Genomic DNA, 18,374 nt, shown 5'->3' with positions numbered 1-18,374 from the left:
GTATAGCCGATTCCCTTACCTAACTCGAGATATTTCATGCGCAAGTTCCACTTTTCGCCACATTTTGGTTATTTTAGTCTAAAATTTACCATATATAGCATCTTCTGCGTGAATTATCTTAACCATCCTATAGAGAAGGTCTGGAGAAAGTTTCAGCTGGATCTTTTTTTTTCCCTTAAATTATGCTAGACAACCCCACTATAAATATAAAATTTTGTAGTTTAGTAACCGTCAAGATACACAACATGCACACAACCATCTTGAAGACTTTGCTGATCGCAAATGATAATCGAAAGCAAAACTTAAAATTCATAACTATGCGGGGAAGCTCATTTTTCCCCCGTTTTGCTTTAAACTCGCTTTTGATTGGTCTATGAATTTGGGCGATAGATTTACCGCCTTGGCGGAATAAACACACAACCATAATAAATAAATTCAACAGGGCAGCGGTGTAGCAATTAATTACAACTGGGAGCCCGCTCTTCTGTGCCAAGCACTGGCAGTGTTTTTTAAACTTTAAAACAATGTTAAATGAAGACCAGATTGATCTGTTTGTTATGGCTGTGCAAGTTGTGACGAGAGTGTGCATGTTGTGTAACTTGAGGGCAGCCCGCTTTCGGCAAGTCTGATAAGAGATATCTATAAACTGTTATCGCCATTCATTCCATTCCATCATTCAGTCAAAATGTGCGCCAAGGTTAGAAAAGGTTAGAAAAACACAATCTACGTCCGGAATTGCGTGAAAAATAGTTTGATCAATTTCAACAAGAACTGTATATATTAATATTAATATAAATGATCCAATTCCAAAGACCATTTGTCATAATTTTGCAAGTCCAATAATAGGAGATGTGACGTCATCATTTGGTTCCCGTCATCTGATTTACGGTCATCAGGTAGAGCTGGAGAGTCGGAAAGCTTTTCCGCTGCTTTGCTGGATTTCTGCACGCTCTGTGTTTGAAAGTTTTCAAATCGAAGTAGAGAGCCGCATTCTAATGGAGAGTAAACCGAAAACACCAGTTTATCCATGGTTTCTCAATTTTAAAGTAGAAATGACGGGAACCAAACAGTTTTTTTGCGATTCGCCTTTATGACAAACACGTCCAAGTCCAAAAAAGCACGATTGCATCCAGTCTTTATATCAAATTTATACAGTAGCTGTACTTTTGTAGACTTTATCAAATCCCAATAACATTATAACACCATCAATTCCCCTAGAGGCAAACAAGAAAAATATGTTTTTATTGCAAAATTATTAAAAGCAGCAATTAAAAAATATAATCAGAAAATTCAACATAAACAAAAACTTGAGCAAACGGCTTTAAACCTTCAAAGGATGTAGAAAAAGAATCCCTTAGATGAAAATCATGTGTTTGATTTGCCGAGTTAAAAAAATAAATAACAGAAATTGAAGCTTGCAACAGATTTACACTGGAAATACTTTGGTACAACACTGACTTATCACATCTGGCTATCGCTTGAGCCGCCATCTTGAAACTACATTATGATCTGTAAAAACAACGCACGCTAAAAGTACCCAAAAAGTTAACCCGATCGGAAGAAAGTTTAGAAATCAAAGTGAGATCGGAAAATCGGATTTTTTTTTTGCCGTCTTATGATGGAAGAACCGAATTTTACCTATTTGAATGCTCAGCTTAGGCTGACCAATTACCCATTAAAACTTAGCACTTTTTATAAAGAAGGTGATGTAACATATTATTAAAATCTTTTTAAAGTTCATAACGTCATTTTTGCAATTAAGTTCTTAATTACTCTTAAGGGGTTTGATTAAAAAGCAATTTATAAAGGCAATTCTTTGTTAAAAGTGTTAAAGAACCTAAAACATAACTTTTATGTTCAGATACTAAAATCAATCTTCTGACTATGGTCAGAGCCCTTAATCCATTTTCCTGACGATCGCGTAAGCATGAAAGCAGTTTGTTTTGATTTACAAAAGAGAGTAAATTTTGTTAAACCTAAACTATAATTTTGGTGAATTTGGGCTAAGGTTCCCTTAAGTTATTTAAAGATTTACTATTAAGGGGCTTTGAATAAATCGATAACAGTCAGCCAATTCTTCAAATTAAAATTGATGTGATCATAAATATCTTCACCATAAATATTTTAATATTGATTAATAAGTTTATGAATTAATCAAATTTTTCGGTGCAAGAAAATTCTGGTTGTCCGCTTACTTAAAACCACAGATATCTATCATATTCTTTTACACACTAGATAGGCTGACTACAGATTTCTAATGGAAGGCTGCCAAGTTTAAAAGTCCCCTATGTTGTTTTCTGTTTACGTTAGATTTTCGAACGTTTCTACTTCAAAACATTCGATTCGAATCCCACTGTTGAACACCGGTGTTAAAACTGGACACACTTCCTATATATGAGAAGCCCGATCCAGTCAACTAGTTAGAGATCAGTGCTTAAAACCACACACTTCAATACGGCGACAATATTATATGGTTACGATTTTTTTCTTCGAGGAAATATTAACAGTACAGGGGAAGTTTGAAAAATCTAACCAATCAAGAAGACTTTCTAGAATAATTCAACCAATTATGATACATGTTGCGACCAGAGGAAAATATGATGGCTGGTTGACATTTTTCTTCATTCAAAGTTTGTGAATATACTGAAAATATGGGAGCACAAACCAAAAGGATTGTTAACAAATATTTTTAAGAAGTTGAAAATCACTAAAAGCAAAATATTGTGAACCAAGTCAACAGTGTGCTCAATATCTTCTTTAGAAATATAGAATTACACGAGTCACGCTCTCAGTAGTTATACTGTACACAGGATAAATTAACTGTTACAGTCGACTCTCTATAATTCGATTTTTGAAGGACTTTCGTCGAATTAGAGAAATATTCGAATTATAGAGAGTATTTTATGAAGATTTTCCTATAGACGGGAACTGAGGATTTTTTCGAATTGATCAAAGAATTGGATGTATTAACCACCATTATTATCATGGCTAAAGATGTATGTGGGCGTTTGTGTGTGTTATGGGCGATTTATTTTCTTTCCCCGCCCACCCAAGGTATGACATTTTGTTCGTGATTGTGTTAATCTTTTTATCGTTTATTTGACTTTTGAAATATCAACTTATATTTTTTCTAGCCCTCATTTTCCCTTGCACTTTTGCTTATGGCTTCATGTTTTTTCTTCAAAACAAATTCTCCGGGCGACCTAATTCACTTAATTTTAAAATATCATACACTCATTTTGTTTATAAGCATAAGGGAAAATCGGCTGCTTAGAAAAATTACATTTCAGCCTTAATTTATGCTTATTGATATGCTTAGACTTCGATTTGTTGATTTTCTTTGGGTAAATGAAAATCTCGAATTTTTAAGTCGGAACATTGATTCAGCTCAAAGAATGACGTGTGTAATAATGATGTAATTTGAAATTCGAAAATCGAAAATCTTTGACAGTTTTTGGTATAAGAAAGCTCAAACAACTTTAAAAGTGACACTAAAAAAGTCACAAAAGAAGGGCTAGAAAAGCTGCACGAACTTTTTCGCATTTCAGCTTTGAGGTATGCTTAGCATTATATGTTTATTTTTTACCAAATTTGAGCCTAAGAATGCTTCTAAATATTATGCTTATAAAAGAAATGAGTGTTAATTGCAAACTATTAATGAGTTTAAATGGCAAACTAATCCGGGAGCCAAACCCACAAAATGGCATTTTGCTTAACCCAAGATTCTACAGGATAAACTATACATTTTTGGAATCCTCAACTATCCTAGTTTTGGAAATGGTCGGTCCCCAAAGCTAACTCCTGGTCAATTTTTCATACTGGGCCCGAGTTTAGGGGGTACTTTTTACCCTTTGTAAGGATTTGTTAAGGAAAATGCCATTCCAGGGATGATATAATTTGCTGTATCTAGTCAATCAGTTGACCAATTGCTTTGAAACTTTGCAAAAAGTTTCAAGGTAGGCTGATGATTATTTTCGGCAAAAAATATTTGTGAAAAATTATTTTTATAGGTTTGCCTGGGGAAAAAAAGGGAAAATTTGGGGTATTTTAACTAAATTTTGACCCTTTTTAAGTCTGGGACCTACCCAAACAACTTTTAATGAGACACAAACTAGGTGTTATGGATAGACTTTGATGCAATACATCAGAAAAATTTCAAACAGACAGTATTTAGTATTATTTCAGGGCTGCAGGGGGTAAAATTGCCCATTTTTATGGGTTTTTACCTTATTTGAGCAATTTTCACCACTAATCTTGGTTAAAACGTCATCAAAAATAGTTTTAACTTGATTTTCGTGTAATATATCCTGAAAGATTACAATGCTGATTTAAAACTAGCAAAAGCAGGGTGCAAATGGACAAACCAGGGGGTAAAAATGCCCATTTTAGGCGATTTTTATCGTTTTTGGACCTATTTCACCCATAAAGCGGTTTTATGGTGTACCAATTTCATTTCTGACCACTGAAACAACAATAATTTTGTAGTAGGAGCAATGGGAAAGTTATTTGTGGTTTTCATTGTCTGTAATCAGGGTCACTGTGGGCAAATCAGGGGGTAAATACACCACTTCTTGGTAGTTGTTGCCTGAATTTGGATGTTTTTATTGTATGGTAGCCTCAAATTTATGAAATTTTGAGATGGAAACCAGTTATATACCCTTCAGTCATTTCTGAGTACTTCAGTTGACAACCTACACAAAATAATGACGGATTTAACTTAAGTTATGCCCAAATGATAACATTTATTTGACGTAATTTTGTCAGTTTTTGCTTTGAGATTCCACTATATTGCAATTTATACCTTCCCAAAATGGTCCCAGCTACTTGTAGAATTATTATCTTGAGACTAGCTACTAATAAAAGGTCAGTAAAACGGCAAAAATGATCAGTCAAATTATGAGTATGTAGTACATTATGAGTATGCAGAGGACCGTTAGTTTTATTTTCACAAAACGATTAGAAAATCTTTCATCAAAGCAGGCCTTAACAATGACACAGCACTTTTATTTCTACCCAAGTTAACAATATTATATAAATTATTAGGCTCCAAATAACTATTCTACTTACAAACCAGTACACAGGGACCATTTTTGGAAGCTCTGAATAGCAATATAGTGGAATTTCAAAGCAAAAACTGACAAAATTACGTCAAAAAATGTTATAATTTGGCCATAACTTAAGTTAAATCCGTCATTATTTTGTGTAGGTTGTCAACAAAAGTACTCAGAAATGACTGAAGGGTATATAACTGGTTTCCATCTCAAAATTTCATAAATTTGAGGCTACCATACAATAAAAACATCCAAATTCAGGCAACAACTACCAAGAAGTGGTGTATTTACCCCCTGATTTGCCCACAGTGACCCTGATTACAGACAATGAAAACCACAAATAACTTTCCCATTGCTCCTACTACAAAATGATCCTTGTTTCAGTGGTCAGAAATAAAATTGGTACACCATAAAACCGCTTTATGGGTGAAATAGGTCCAAACACGATAAAAATCGCCTAAAATGGGCATTTTTACCCCCTGGTTTGTCCATTTGCACCCTGGTTTTGTTAGTTTTAAGTCAACATTGGAATTTTTCAGGATATATTACACACAAAAATCAAGTTAAAACTATTTTTGATAACGTTTTAACCAAGATTAGTGGTGAAAATTGCTCAAATAAGGTAAAAACCCATAAAAATGAGCAATTTTACCCCCTGCAGCCCTGAAATAATACTAAATACTGTCTGTTTGAAATTTTTCTGATGTATTGCATCAAAGTCTATCATAACACCTAGTTTGTGTCTCATTAAAAGTTGTTTGGGTAGGTCCCAGACTTAAAAAGGGTCAAAATTTAGTTAAAATACCCAAATTTTCCCTTTTTTTCCCCAGGCAAACCTATAAAAATAATTTTTCACAAAAATTTTTTGCCGAAAATAATCATCAGCCTACCTTGAAACTTTTTGCAAAGTTTCAAAGCAATTGGTCAACTGATTGACTAGATACAGCAAATTATATCATCCCTGGAATGGCATTTTCCTTAACAAATCCTTACAAAGGGTAAAAAGTACCCCCTAAACTCGGGCCCAGTATGAAAAATTGACCAGGAGTTAGCTTTGGGGACCGACCATTTCCAAAACTAGGATAGTTGAGGATTCCAAAAATGTATATTTTATCCTGTAGAATCTTGGGTTAAGCAAAAGTGCTTATTTAAGGAGATATAGGATTTGGCTCCCGGACTAAACATGCTTCTTGAACATTAAGCTACGTAGATTAGTTGTTTTTTTTTTATTAGAACTGCATTTACATCAGGCCAAAACTGGTGAAAATCGCGAAAATTGATGCGCCTAAAGTATGTTCTTTTTAAATACTGTATCTTTAAATTTTAGCTTTGGAAATCCACACATCATATCCTGAAGTTTACGAAGCTGGAAAGCCAATTATTCTGCAATGGAATGTGACGTTTTCCTCCAGACTAGATAACATCAATGTCCTTCACTCAACTAAATTAAACCTTTACCTCAGCCGCAGAAATGGAACGAAAATCCATGTTGGAACGCAAAGCGAGGTTGATGAAAACTTCAACGTCTTAACCAAAGATGAAGTACAAATCTACATCGATGCATCTTCAGTTATTGTGATTATCCATAAACTGAAATTCAGTGATTTTTACAACTTCACTTTGGAGGCAGTCGAACGAAAGAAAAGACCGCCATTTGAGATCGTCCGCCGACAGGAGAAGGCGATCGTCGTATCTGACGTCAAAAGTAATTTTATAATTTCACCTTTTTTTTGCTGATCTATCCAGTAAGCATGTTACAACAATATAGGTAGTTCTCGGGAAATTTGCGTCCTTCTGTCTGTCTGTCTGTCTGTCTGTCTGTCTGTCTGTCTGTCTGTCTGTCTGTCTGTCTGTCTGTCTGTCTGTGTCTGTCTGGTCTGTCTGTCTGTCTGTCTGTCTGTCTGTCTGTCTGTCTGTCTGTCTGTCTGTCTGTCTTCTGTCTGTCTGTCTGTCTGTCTGTCTGTCTGTCTGTCTGTCTGTCTGTCTGTCTGTCTGTCTGTCTGTCTGTCTGTCTGTCTCGTCTGTCTGTCTGTCTGTCTGTCTGTCTGTCCTGTCTGTCTGTCTGTCTGTCTGTCTGTCTGTCTGTCTGTCTGTCTGTCTGTCTGTCTGTCTGTCTGTCTGTCTGTCTGTCTGTCTGTCTGTCTGTCTGTTCCTGTCTGTCTGTCTGTCTGTCTGTCTGTCTGTGTCTGTCTGTCTCATGTCTGTCTGTCTGTCTGTCTGTCTGTCTGGTCTGTCTGTCTGTCTGTCTGTCTGTCTTCTGTCTGTCGTCTGTCTGTCTGTCTGTCTGTCTGTCTGTCTGTCTGTCTGTCTGTCTGTCTGTCTGTGTCTGTCTGTCTGTCTGTCTGTCTGTCTGTCTGTCTGTCTGTCTGTCTGTCTGTCTGTCTGTCTGTCTGTCTGTCTGTCTGTCTGTCTGTCTGTCTGTCTGTCTGTCTGTCTGTCTGTCTGTCTGTCTGTCTGTCTGTCTGTCTGTCTGTCTGTCTGTCTGTCTGTCTGTCTGTCTGTCTGTCTGTCTGTCTGTCTGTCTGTCTGTGTCTGTCTGTCTGTCTGTCTGTCTGTCTGTCTGTCTGTCTGTCTGTCTGTCTGTCTGTCTGTCTGTCTGTCTGTCTGTCTGTCTGTCTGTCTGTCTGTCTGTCTGTCTGTCTGTGTCTGTCTGTCTGTCTGTCTGTCTGTCTGTCTGTCTGTCTGTCTGTCTGTCTGTCTGTCTGTCTGTCTGTCTGTCTGTCTGTCTGTCTGTCTGTCTGTCTGTCTGTCTGTCTGTCTGTCTGTCTGTCTGTCTGTCTGTCTGTCTGTCTGTCTGTCTGTCTGTCTGTCTGTCTGTCTGTCTGTCTGTCTGTCTGTCTGTCTGTCTGTCTGTCTGTCTGTCTGTCTGTCTGTCTGTCTGTCTGTCTGTCTGTCTGTCTGTCTGTCTGTCTGTCTAGTAAACGATATATCACCAATTTCAAAGGTTCACCGTTATCACCTTACCTCTCAATCATAAATAAAATAAACAAAACTTTATCATTCAAAAGACTCTCTCTACTCAAACCAGATATATTTCCCCCTAAATGGTTAAGCAAGGTGTTTTGTAGTCTGAATCGCAGACCTCTACAAAACCCCTGGTAGTATAGGAGCACGAATCCGTTAGTGGATGCCAGCAGCCTAGGTGTTTTGCTAGTGGTCCCCAAGAAGGTAAATATATTGATACAGTTGATGCTCTCTTACTGGCATTTTGTTTAATACGCTGCATTATTCGATAATATTGAAACGACAACGCCAACAAGAAACACCCAAAAACAACGCTCTACTATTCAATATGTCTGAGATACGGAATGTTACCTAACCGTAACAGACCGAACTTTGCGTTATCTTTTCATCAGCAAAGAAGAGTTTGGTACAGGCTAGCTTGGCCCAGACGACTACAACGTTTTTATACGCCCGTTTTTAAAGCAAAGAAGAGTTTTGTACAGGCTAAGTGTTTCTATTCTAGTTTTTACACTAGGCTCGGATAGTGGCAGTATTCGAATATTTGTTTTGGACTACACGTTTTTTTTTTTAAGAAACTAGTTTTACCAAGCAGCCTCAATGTTTCTTAAGAAATCGGCCTTTTGAGCCTTAAATGTTTCTTACATGTTTCTAAACTTTTTGACATAATCAGCCTCATGGAAGGCTGGATTGGAAAGTTCTTAAAAAAAACGAATTTAAAAATGTTATTTTCTCATTCTCAGCCTCAGCATGTTTCTTAGATGTTTCTTAGTTTTTAGGCATTCTGAGCCTCATGTTTCTTAAAAGTGTGTTTTTCAAAAAAAATTTGATTTTTACCATTGGTTTTGCCGTATTTTTTTATTCATTTTTTCTCCTTGGATTGTTTTTGCTAGTTTTATTTTGGGTTCAATTGTCATACATTTTCTTTAGGAAAAGTGGAATTTGGACTTGATCAACAGATCTGTATTACTTTTTTCTTATTCTTCATTTCTTAGAGTTGACATGCGCAGAAGGGTTCAAACTCATATCAAGTGGAAAATTCTGTGAAAAGATGGTTGATTATTCGGAAATGACAACTCTAATATTTATCATTGTGCCAACGTCAGCAGCTCTTTTGGTCATTACCTGCGGTTTTTGTTATTGGAAAAGTAGACAATTAGATCGTCTTGAAGCGTATGCGCTAAAAAGGTAAATATTTTGATCGTATAAATTTTCGTGAGGTTTTATTTCGCGAATGTTTGCCTTTTTCACGAATAGACGATATTGGCTTAACGTGAAAACTCAGATTTGACCTCCGAGAATTCCCCACAATGCTTTGTGCGGAAAAAAATTCACGGTGAACTTTTTTCCGCGCAAAGCATTGTGGGCAATTCTCGGAGGTCAAATCTGAGTTTTTACGTTAAGCCGATATCGTCTATTTAATATAATCTTTAAGATCAGATTTTCGGCTTTCAATACCCTGTAAATTTGCTTTTTGTGACAAGTGTATGTTTTTTTATAAGCATAACGTTTATAAGCCTACTGAGACCTGAATTTGTCTAAAAAGTAAGCATATTACAAGAATATTACTGAACTTGCTTTTGAGGTGTGTTATTTTCCTATCCTCGTGTATAGCAAGGACAGATTTTGGAAAAATTGGAGACTGAATTTTTTCGAAAAATAAGCCTACGATAAACAATTTGAGCCTGAGTCTATAAAATCTCTAAGCATAACTGAGCTTGTTTCCTAAAAAAACATATGCTTATAAAAAGAACATGTGTGGGTGATTTCAGGACCATAGTTATCCAGCTGTTTCGCAAAAAACGCAAGAAAACGCTGCGCGGACCTGCCTGAATGATGGAAAGTTCAACCCTAAGGGGGGGGGGCTTAGCTTTCTAAAAATGTATATAACAAGTGCTTTGACCAAAACAATATCGCGCGATTTTACAAAATGCCCTCTACTATTAGTCCACTTCCGTTTATTAAACTGCAAAAAAAATTTGGAGCTCCTTTTTGTTCGGAGCCCCGACTTTTGGGGACTTTAGAGTAAGTCTTTTTAGGGGTGACCAACCAAGCGCACTCGTCCGGCTCTCCGGAACGACTCAGCTTTTTCTCGCGTAAGTTAGATGAATTTGTATATTAAGTTTTTAAGAAAAGGGTAGATTTATAAAGGTCTTGAAGGAAACAAAAAAACTCTCTGCTCGATATAATTTAACTTCTTTTTCGTCCTTTGTTTTCAGGTATAACGGTGAAAATGTAAATATGGTGCATATCTGAAATTTGGAGACTGACTGGTGGCAACCCGATTCTGAGAAAGCACCTCGTGGGCGAGCGGTCACGGCACACACGGGGTTCTCACCCTCTATGACGTGCCGTTCCAAGCAATTTTACCGCGACCACTTCGCTGTGACAGTACTTCTCGAGACTACAATTCGCTGACCGTAATATCAACGCTTTTCAAGCCATTGGATGTATACGAGCGTGTTTTTGAAAGCCGAGGGCGGACAAGCCACTGTGATTGGTTGAAAAACTCATTTTTGCTGAAACTTGATTTGAAAATATTCCCTTTACAGAAAAAGGTCTGCGTGGTTGGCATATGTATACAAGCGTGTGTTTGAAAGCCGAGGGTGGACAAGCCACTGTGATTGGTTGAAAAACTCATTTTGGTTGAAACTTGATTTGAAAATTTTTCCTTTACAGAAAAAAGTCTGCGTGGTTGGCATATGTATACAAGCGTGTGTTTGAAAGCCGAGGGTGGACAAGCCACTGTGATTGGTTGAAAAACTCATTTTGGTTGAAACTTGATTTGAAAATTTTTCCTTTACAGAAAAAAGTCTGCGTGGTTGGCATATGTATACAAGCGTGTGTTTGAAAGCCGAGGGCGGACAAGCCACTGTGATTGGTTGAAAAACTTTGAAACTTGATTTCAGAATTATTCCATTATTGAAAAAAGTCTGCGTGGCTGGCATATGTATAGGGGCAAGCAAGCGCCAATGTGGGCCATCAATACTTATAAAGATTTCTAAATTGCTTTCAAAGTAGTCAAGATTAACTGACATTTGCATGATCTGATTAATAAATGGTGGAAAAGTCCATCGAAAATCTATATTTTTTGTGAAATTTAGATAGAAACGCCGCTTTTAGGTTAAAAACCCAGTAGGTAGGTAGGGTCGTTTTTTTATAAGAGCCAGTATATTTTGTCAGGAAATTATACTGTGAGTCACTGTGATCACCACAACTTAGTTTTCTCTGAAATTTAACCTGTGGAGACGGACTGTACGAAATTCATCGCGCATGTCTCAATCACATTACTTATGGATTATTAACCGAAAAGCCGGTCTCTCTGAGGAAATATTGACCGAGGGCACGTGTGCCCGAGGTCAATATTTTCCAGAGAGACAGGCTTACTGAGGTTAATAATCCATTTATAGCCATGCAAAATAAAGTTATAATAAAGTAATAAAAGTAATTAACAAGTGTATTCTATTGTTCTACATCGTAAAAATTAACATTCTAAAGATGTCAATTTCCAACTGGTCACTATGGGGAAATATTAACCGGTCACGTGACATCAATTATCCAATCAGTTTTCTCAAAAATGATTGACAGTTGTATTGCAGGGCTATAAATATTATTAGTTTTTTTACAATCCTCCTGACACTTAATATTACTTAATGGGATAAATTTTCGCCAGGATTAAATATCATGAATTTGGTTGTCTTCCGTGAAAATTTTTTGAATTTAGTTCCAAAAAATGTCAAAAGACACTTTTAACATGTTTATCGACATCAAAGAAGCGCTTTAATGCGTCACAGTCAAAATGCATAGTTTGCCAGTAAAATAGCAAAAATATCCCAATTTCGACTGCGAGATTGAGTCCCCGTGGAAATCAATCCCATTAAAGTATCTGTGAAATGGGCTTCCCTCAAAAGAACTCTTTTATCATTGACTTCAAAGTATCGAGCTTAAAGTCCCTGAAAGAGGCTAAAGAAGAAACTCTTGAATGGGAAACGAAGCGGCTTATTTCTCATCTGAAACGCGTTACCTCCATGGTTTTCATTGAAAGTAAAATCCATCGCCATATTTTGAAAAATATTATTATTATAATATCAGAGGGCGTCAGAGAACCGGATCTTGATTACAATTGTCTTGTCTCGAATCTTTTCGGATGTTTTCCCCAAGCTTCGTTGAGTCTTTCTTTGAAGATGTTGACAATTTTTGCCTCTACAACATATCTTAGTAATCTATACACCTTTTCGACCGTAGCCGCCAATTGCCGCGCGAGCATTTTTTTGTCCACTTTATCCCACCAACCTGAAACGCTTTCTCGTGTCTCCACTCCATTTTTCTTTTAATAACATTTGTGCTTCTCTCACTTTTGTCCTGGGACAAATCAGCTGTCTTTTGGTTATTTCCTCACTTTTTGTCTCATGAAACAAAAGAAACACTTTTTTTTTACAAGGAACCTTAAACTTTGTCTGAGCCTGGAGTTCCTTTTTTTTACTTTTTACAGAGATGTCACCCAAAGTTCCTTATAGGTTCCTCATTACATAGCTGCTCAGTTTGGATTCGCAAGAATTGGATTCCTTAAAACTTGTTTTCTTATTCTCAGCCTGAGCAGTTCCTTAACAATTTCTTATTTTTTGGACCATTTTCAGCCTCGAGTTCCTTATAAACGTGTTCCTTATATAAAAAAAACGTGAACCACAAGACACGCACTTTTTTCTTGTGTTGGTGGGATGGAGCATTGCACCAACGCGAAAAAAACTTCTCGTGTTCCCAAGCCTTTAGTTAAAAATTAACTTTTTTGAGAGGTAGCTTCAAAAACACCGACTTGATTTTGTCTAAGCCATATTCTTGTTTTTTTGAGGATTACCAGCCTCAATATTTGTCTAAAGTCTATTCACGATAAGTGTGCACTCTTTTTTCTTTTACCTATAACTTTTGAAGGAATTCTTCAATCTTTATAAATTTGGTATCGTTGGAGAGATATTTGAGAGTGGAACAATTTGAAATAAAAAAATCTTCAAAAGAATTCTAAAAATGAAGATGAAAATGAAGAAGAAAAAAATGAAGATCTTGTAGAAAAGTGCTATAACTTTCATTTTCACTTGAGAGATTCTTTGATCTTTGGAAGTCATCACTGTGAAGAAATTTCACTAAAATATTTATTCAATACAAAGTTATGATACAAAGTTAATAAGTGATTGACCCCAAAAAACAGCAGAAAACAGCAGAAAACAGCGTTCTTAGACGTCAATTAGCTTATAACTTTGTTTGATATCTTTTGACTGAATGATTATTTTTGAGAAATTTTTTCACAGTGATGACGTTCGATAATCAAGGTTTCACTTCAGTGAAAATGATAGTTATAGCACTTTCTACAAGATCTTTATTTTTTTCTTCTTCATTTTCATCTTCATTTTTAAAATTTTTTATCGATTTTTTTATTTCAAATTGTTCCACTCTCAAATATCTCTCCAACGATACCAAATTTATAAAGATTGAAGAATTCCTTCAAAAGTTATAGGTAAATGAAAAAAGAGTGCACGCTTATCGTGAATAGACTTTAAGTATGCTCAATTTAAACGTGGCATTTTGATAGGAAGTTAATTTGGCTAAAAAATCATTACTAAAAAAACTGTTTTTATTATAAGCCCTGAAATGGCACAAATTTGGAAAAAATGGTATGAAAATTATGTGACGGATTTCGGGCAAATCCGTAAAAATTTGCTAAAACACGCTTTTTCTTTTATAAAAATATACTTAATAAGAATATTGATGATAAAATTAGTCAAAAATTTGAGAATATACCAAGAATACACAAACATCATGGAATTCGGCAACTGAATCTAACAATGCCAATTTCAAAGCAATTTATCTGTGAATTACCAATTATTCCCCAGCTATACTTAAAGATTTGAAAATGCCAAATTTTAGCTTGAGGTGTGTATTGCATGCTAGATTCAGGCTCGGTTTGGATTCTAACCTAAGAATATCGTAAGAGTATTTCAGAATGATTTTTCTCCAAAACTTAAGAATATTCATGATGAAATGGAAAAACACAATTCTTATAAAAAAAAAGCATGAATTTCTCCCTTAAAAAAAACTTTGTTCATATAACCTTTTCTGATTAGAGTTGTTGAAGTTGTGTTTTGTCATTTCAGGAAATCGAGACAAAATCAAGACTAAGACGAGAACACAAAAAAATCAAACAATGAGAAGTGCACGTTTTATGTGTGGACATTTCATACAACTTGGTCTCAAGAGAAATTGCATTTTGGGATTATGTAAGTAAGAATAGTTTCACCAAGTTGTATTCTTAAGTGCCAAATAAACGCCCCCAACCCGCTTGTTAAATTTTCGAAATTTTTCCATCCCCCCCGGACTTTATTAGGACGGACCTGTTTGTTAATTTTTAAGAATATTTTTAGCTATCAAAGAGAAGACCCATTTTTGACTCCTGATTTTAGCCTATTTAACCTTATTTTTGGGGGGTTTCAGAAGTACAATTTCCAACCCCCCCCCCCCGGCGCAATTAGGCCCCCCCCGTTTATTTGGCACCTAAGAGTACACTTTATTTACAAGAACACCCTGGTACTAGCTCAGGTTTTTTCAGACGCATGGGCATACGAGCACGTGTTCACAACCGTGACAGGCGTAATAAGTCTCAAATTCAAATTACAAACCTNTCACCTAACGACTATCATAAAGGTTGATGAGTCCAGTCTAAACGCAGATTTGATCTGTAGCATCACGCTTCACCTTGTCTTGATAATTTTCAGATAAATTGAAACAAACAATTGCCAAAAAACTCTGGTACTTTTTCTTGATTTCAGAAGAAATACACGTAGATTTGGTCAAGCAACATATAGTAAGAAAAAAAAAGAAGAATAGTTTACTGTATTATCAGAGATATCAAACTATCAGTTTTTGGCAATAAAAATCTTTTATATTTCGAAGTCAAAACAATTTGAATTGAGACAAAAGTGAAACATTTAAAGACATAAAAAATCAGGAAACAGCTCACAAAATTTTTACGAGTAATCTCTTGTTCATTTTTCTTATCTAATTATCTAAACTTATTCTCAGTCCCCGCAAGGAATTTGACAGTAATATTGTGTTTGTTAGACCATGACTTCAATGGTCTACCAGCTCTTTTACCTTTAGAACCAGAAAATTGATCACACAATTCACAATTATCTTCATGCTCTTTGAGAGTTGCAAAGTTCAATTGAGGATGATACACACGGTATATGTTTTATTAATTTTAGACAACACTTTCCTGCAACGTACACGGTTTAGGTGGATATTTTCTTTATCCTCATCAATATGAACATCAAAGTATTTGAATAAAATATCTTTGTAGTGAACAGCTTTTTTACATTCTCTGCCTTTATCTAATTTCCGAGAACAGATTCGACAAAGTCCTTCCAAGATTTTTGAATGTGAGGCATAATCCATTTCTCTGGTGAAACTAGAGTCTCGACAGGGTTAACAGTTCATTTTCAGTACCAAATCATCAACAAATAACAAATAAGTTATAAAACAACAACACACAGGAGGAATGAGGAAGGAAAACAGTATCCGTTTGCCCATTTATTTTCTAAATTTAAACTCAGCTCTCTACACAACAAAGATGTTGTGAAAGACTTTGGAATCCTGATGGATTAAAAACTTAATATCTTGGATCCTGAGAACTTTTTCTTCACGATCTTTAAATTGTATGATCGTACTATATAAATCATTGGTGATAACAATATTAGAATGTTGCTCCGTTCTGTGGGCCCAAATGCAGTTGGTCTCATTCAGAGACTTGAAGAAATTCATAAGTCCTTCTTACGAAAGATAAATTGCACCCCAAACAATTATTGGGAGTGTCTAAAACAGACAAAAATTTACTCACTTCAAAGGCGAAGAGAACGTTACAGAATAATGTATGTCTGGAAGGTGATGGAAAAGATTGTACCTACTGTAAATGGTATCAAAACCACTGAAAACCCCTGGCTGGGCCGGATGTGAACACTGCCAATTCCAAAGAACCAAACATCAATATTTAGAGACAGCACACTTGCAGTGCAAGGTGCAAAACTTTTTAATGCTATGCCGAAGAGCATCAGAAACATCAAAAACATTTCTATCGATAAATTCAAAAGAGCCCTGGACACACACCTTAAGTCTATCCCAGATGAACCCCAGATCCATGGATATACTGGGTGCAGGAGAGCTAATTCAAATTCAATAATTGACATGAAAAATATCTGCTGAGATTCTTTTTCTCTCGACAGATTGATCACACAGAGGCGTGGTTCACCAAGAACCTTACCTGAAGCAGGATGCTCAAACAACTACACAAGTAACACAAGTAAGTTCATTCCTATGTAGAATACTTTGAATTTTTGGCGCTCTACATGGTTTCAAATTAATTAGAATTTATTAGAAGAACAGGAAAGCATAGTTTATTAGGGTTCTTGTGGCTGCAGGGTGTATGGAATTCAATCTAGGGTGCCAAATTTTGAAGACGAGTGCCAAAACTGAAACTCTCTGAAAAGATTCTTTAATATTGTTAAAAATCAGGAAAATTAAAATCAATCATAAAAAAATTCAAAATTACCATGAATTTCACTCTTCTTTGCAGTAGGTTTCATGGAATCCATATCATACACCCCCATCATATTTTCCAAGATTTCTTGATTGAGCCATTAAAAACAACGATAAAATTATACTTTATAGCAACCCTAATTATGTGGCTTTACCATCCAATTAAAGAGCATGGCATAAAATATGTTTTTGCTTTCAATATCATAAAAATTATAGCATGAGTCTATACAAATTACAATTTGGCTCTTCGCTGCAGCCGCCATGTTGTTGTTCCTTCTCGTAGACACGCATCTTCAACAAAAGAAAACAAGAAGCCGTTGCGGCGTGAAGGCCCAGCTGACGTGACAACGGTCAAATGTCCATTCGTTACGCGTGCCCAGGCACCAGCTGTTTAGCTTTCAAAAAATACCTCTGACCAGGTCCCTTAAGTGGATTAGGTTTCGCGTGGATTAATTTTCGCGAAATTTTGTCCACGCGAAATTTTCAAAATTGCTATTTTTGCCAAAACCCCCAGGAAAATAGTCTGAATCGCAGACCTCTACAAAACCGCTGGTAGTATAGGTCTGCTTAATAAACTATCATCCGCTTCCCGATTCTGTTAATTTATTGTGCGTGTATTTCATGGAATGCTGGCGAGTTACAACAGAGAAGCGAGTTGTTCGAGTTGAAAACGTTACGTCATTTTTTATTTGCTCAGTACGTTTGAGGACTCAGTTTTAAAACGAGAGAGCAAGTTACAAACAAGATGGCGGAGCACTCGCCTGCCTGTGCCTGAGGTGGTGGAAGCAATAAAATGCTATTTATGTCTAAAACAGTCAAAAAACACTTGGGACAGAAATAAATTTACTAAAAGCCTTCAAGACACCATCAATCATACTAGGGCCAAATATTTTGTCAAGGTTGCTGAGGAAACTTTTATGCCAGTCATGTAAAAGAATGATAGAGAAACTCAAAAACCTTCTGAAGTTGAGGGATCATACCTATTGTTGACGGTTGACATGGTCATGGATGAGCACAAGGCTCTGGTATGAATAATAGGATATTATATCTCATTTAGTACCTGTTCTAAGTTTATTTTGCTGAAACTACTTTTTGACAACATGCTTTTGAGTTTTGGAGTTTTGGATGTGTATTGTCGAAAGTTCTAGCCTGCCCTTCATCTTATTATTGGCTCGGAAGTAGTTTCATCAGCTGATATAATAAAATAAGAATCTCAGTTCTTTAACCTATGGTAGTTGTCCCTATTCTAATGTAGACTAAGTCACGAGAAGGCACACAGAGAGACACAATAAACAGAACACAGTTTCTTGATTCTACAAGAATGAAACTTTACCCTATATTTTGGGCTTCTCTTAAAACAATCTAAAAATACACTTACATCGTTANAGGAATGTCCAAAGGCGGAGGTTCCTTAGGTAGAGAATTATTTTTAGAGAGAATTGGCTTTTTGCCAAGAAGATTTTTAAAATGATTGAGCCAATTATCTAGACGTTTCGCAGTGGATCCGCCTTTTAGTTGAATGGGGGGTTTCGAATTTTTTCCACTAAGCTCTCTGACTAGGCTCCAGGCATTACGATGAGAGTTATGCGAGAAATATTCAGACATGGAGTTTATCTGGTCATTTATAAAGGATACTTCGGTTCCTAGGTAGGCCTCGTCAAGTTTAGCTTTACAAGAGTCTAAATTTGCCTTTCACCTGCGCGTAGGGACATTCTTGTAAAGAGATGCTGCAAGTTTGAGATTTTCTCTTGCTGCAATGACAGACGGGATGTCTTTCGAGTT

The sequence above is a fragment of the Clytia hemisphaerica genome, unplaced genomic scaffold, assembly GCF_902728285.1.
Source record: "Clytia hemisphaerica strain Z4C2 unplaced genomic scaffold, Clytia hemisphaerica genome assembly, whole genome shotgun sequence".
NCBI classification, from domain to species: Eukaryota; Metazoa; Cnidaria; class Hydrozoa; order Leptothecata; family Clytiidae; genus Clytia; species Clytia hemisphaerica.
Note: the sequence above shows the minus strand (reverse complement) of the source record.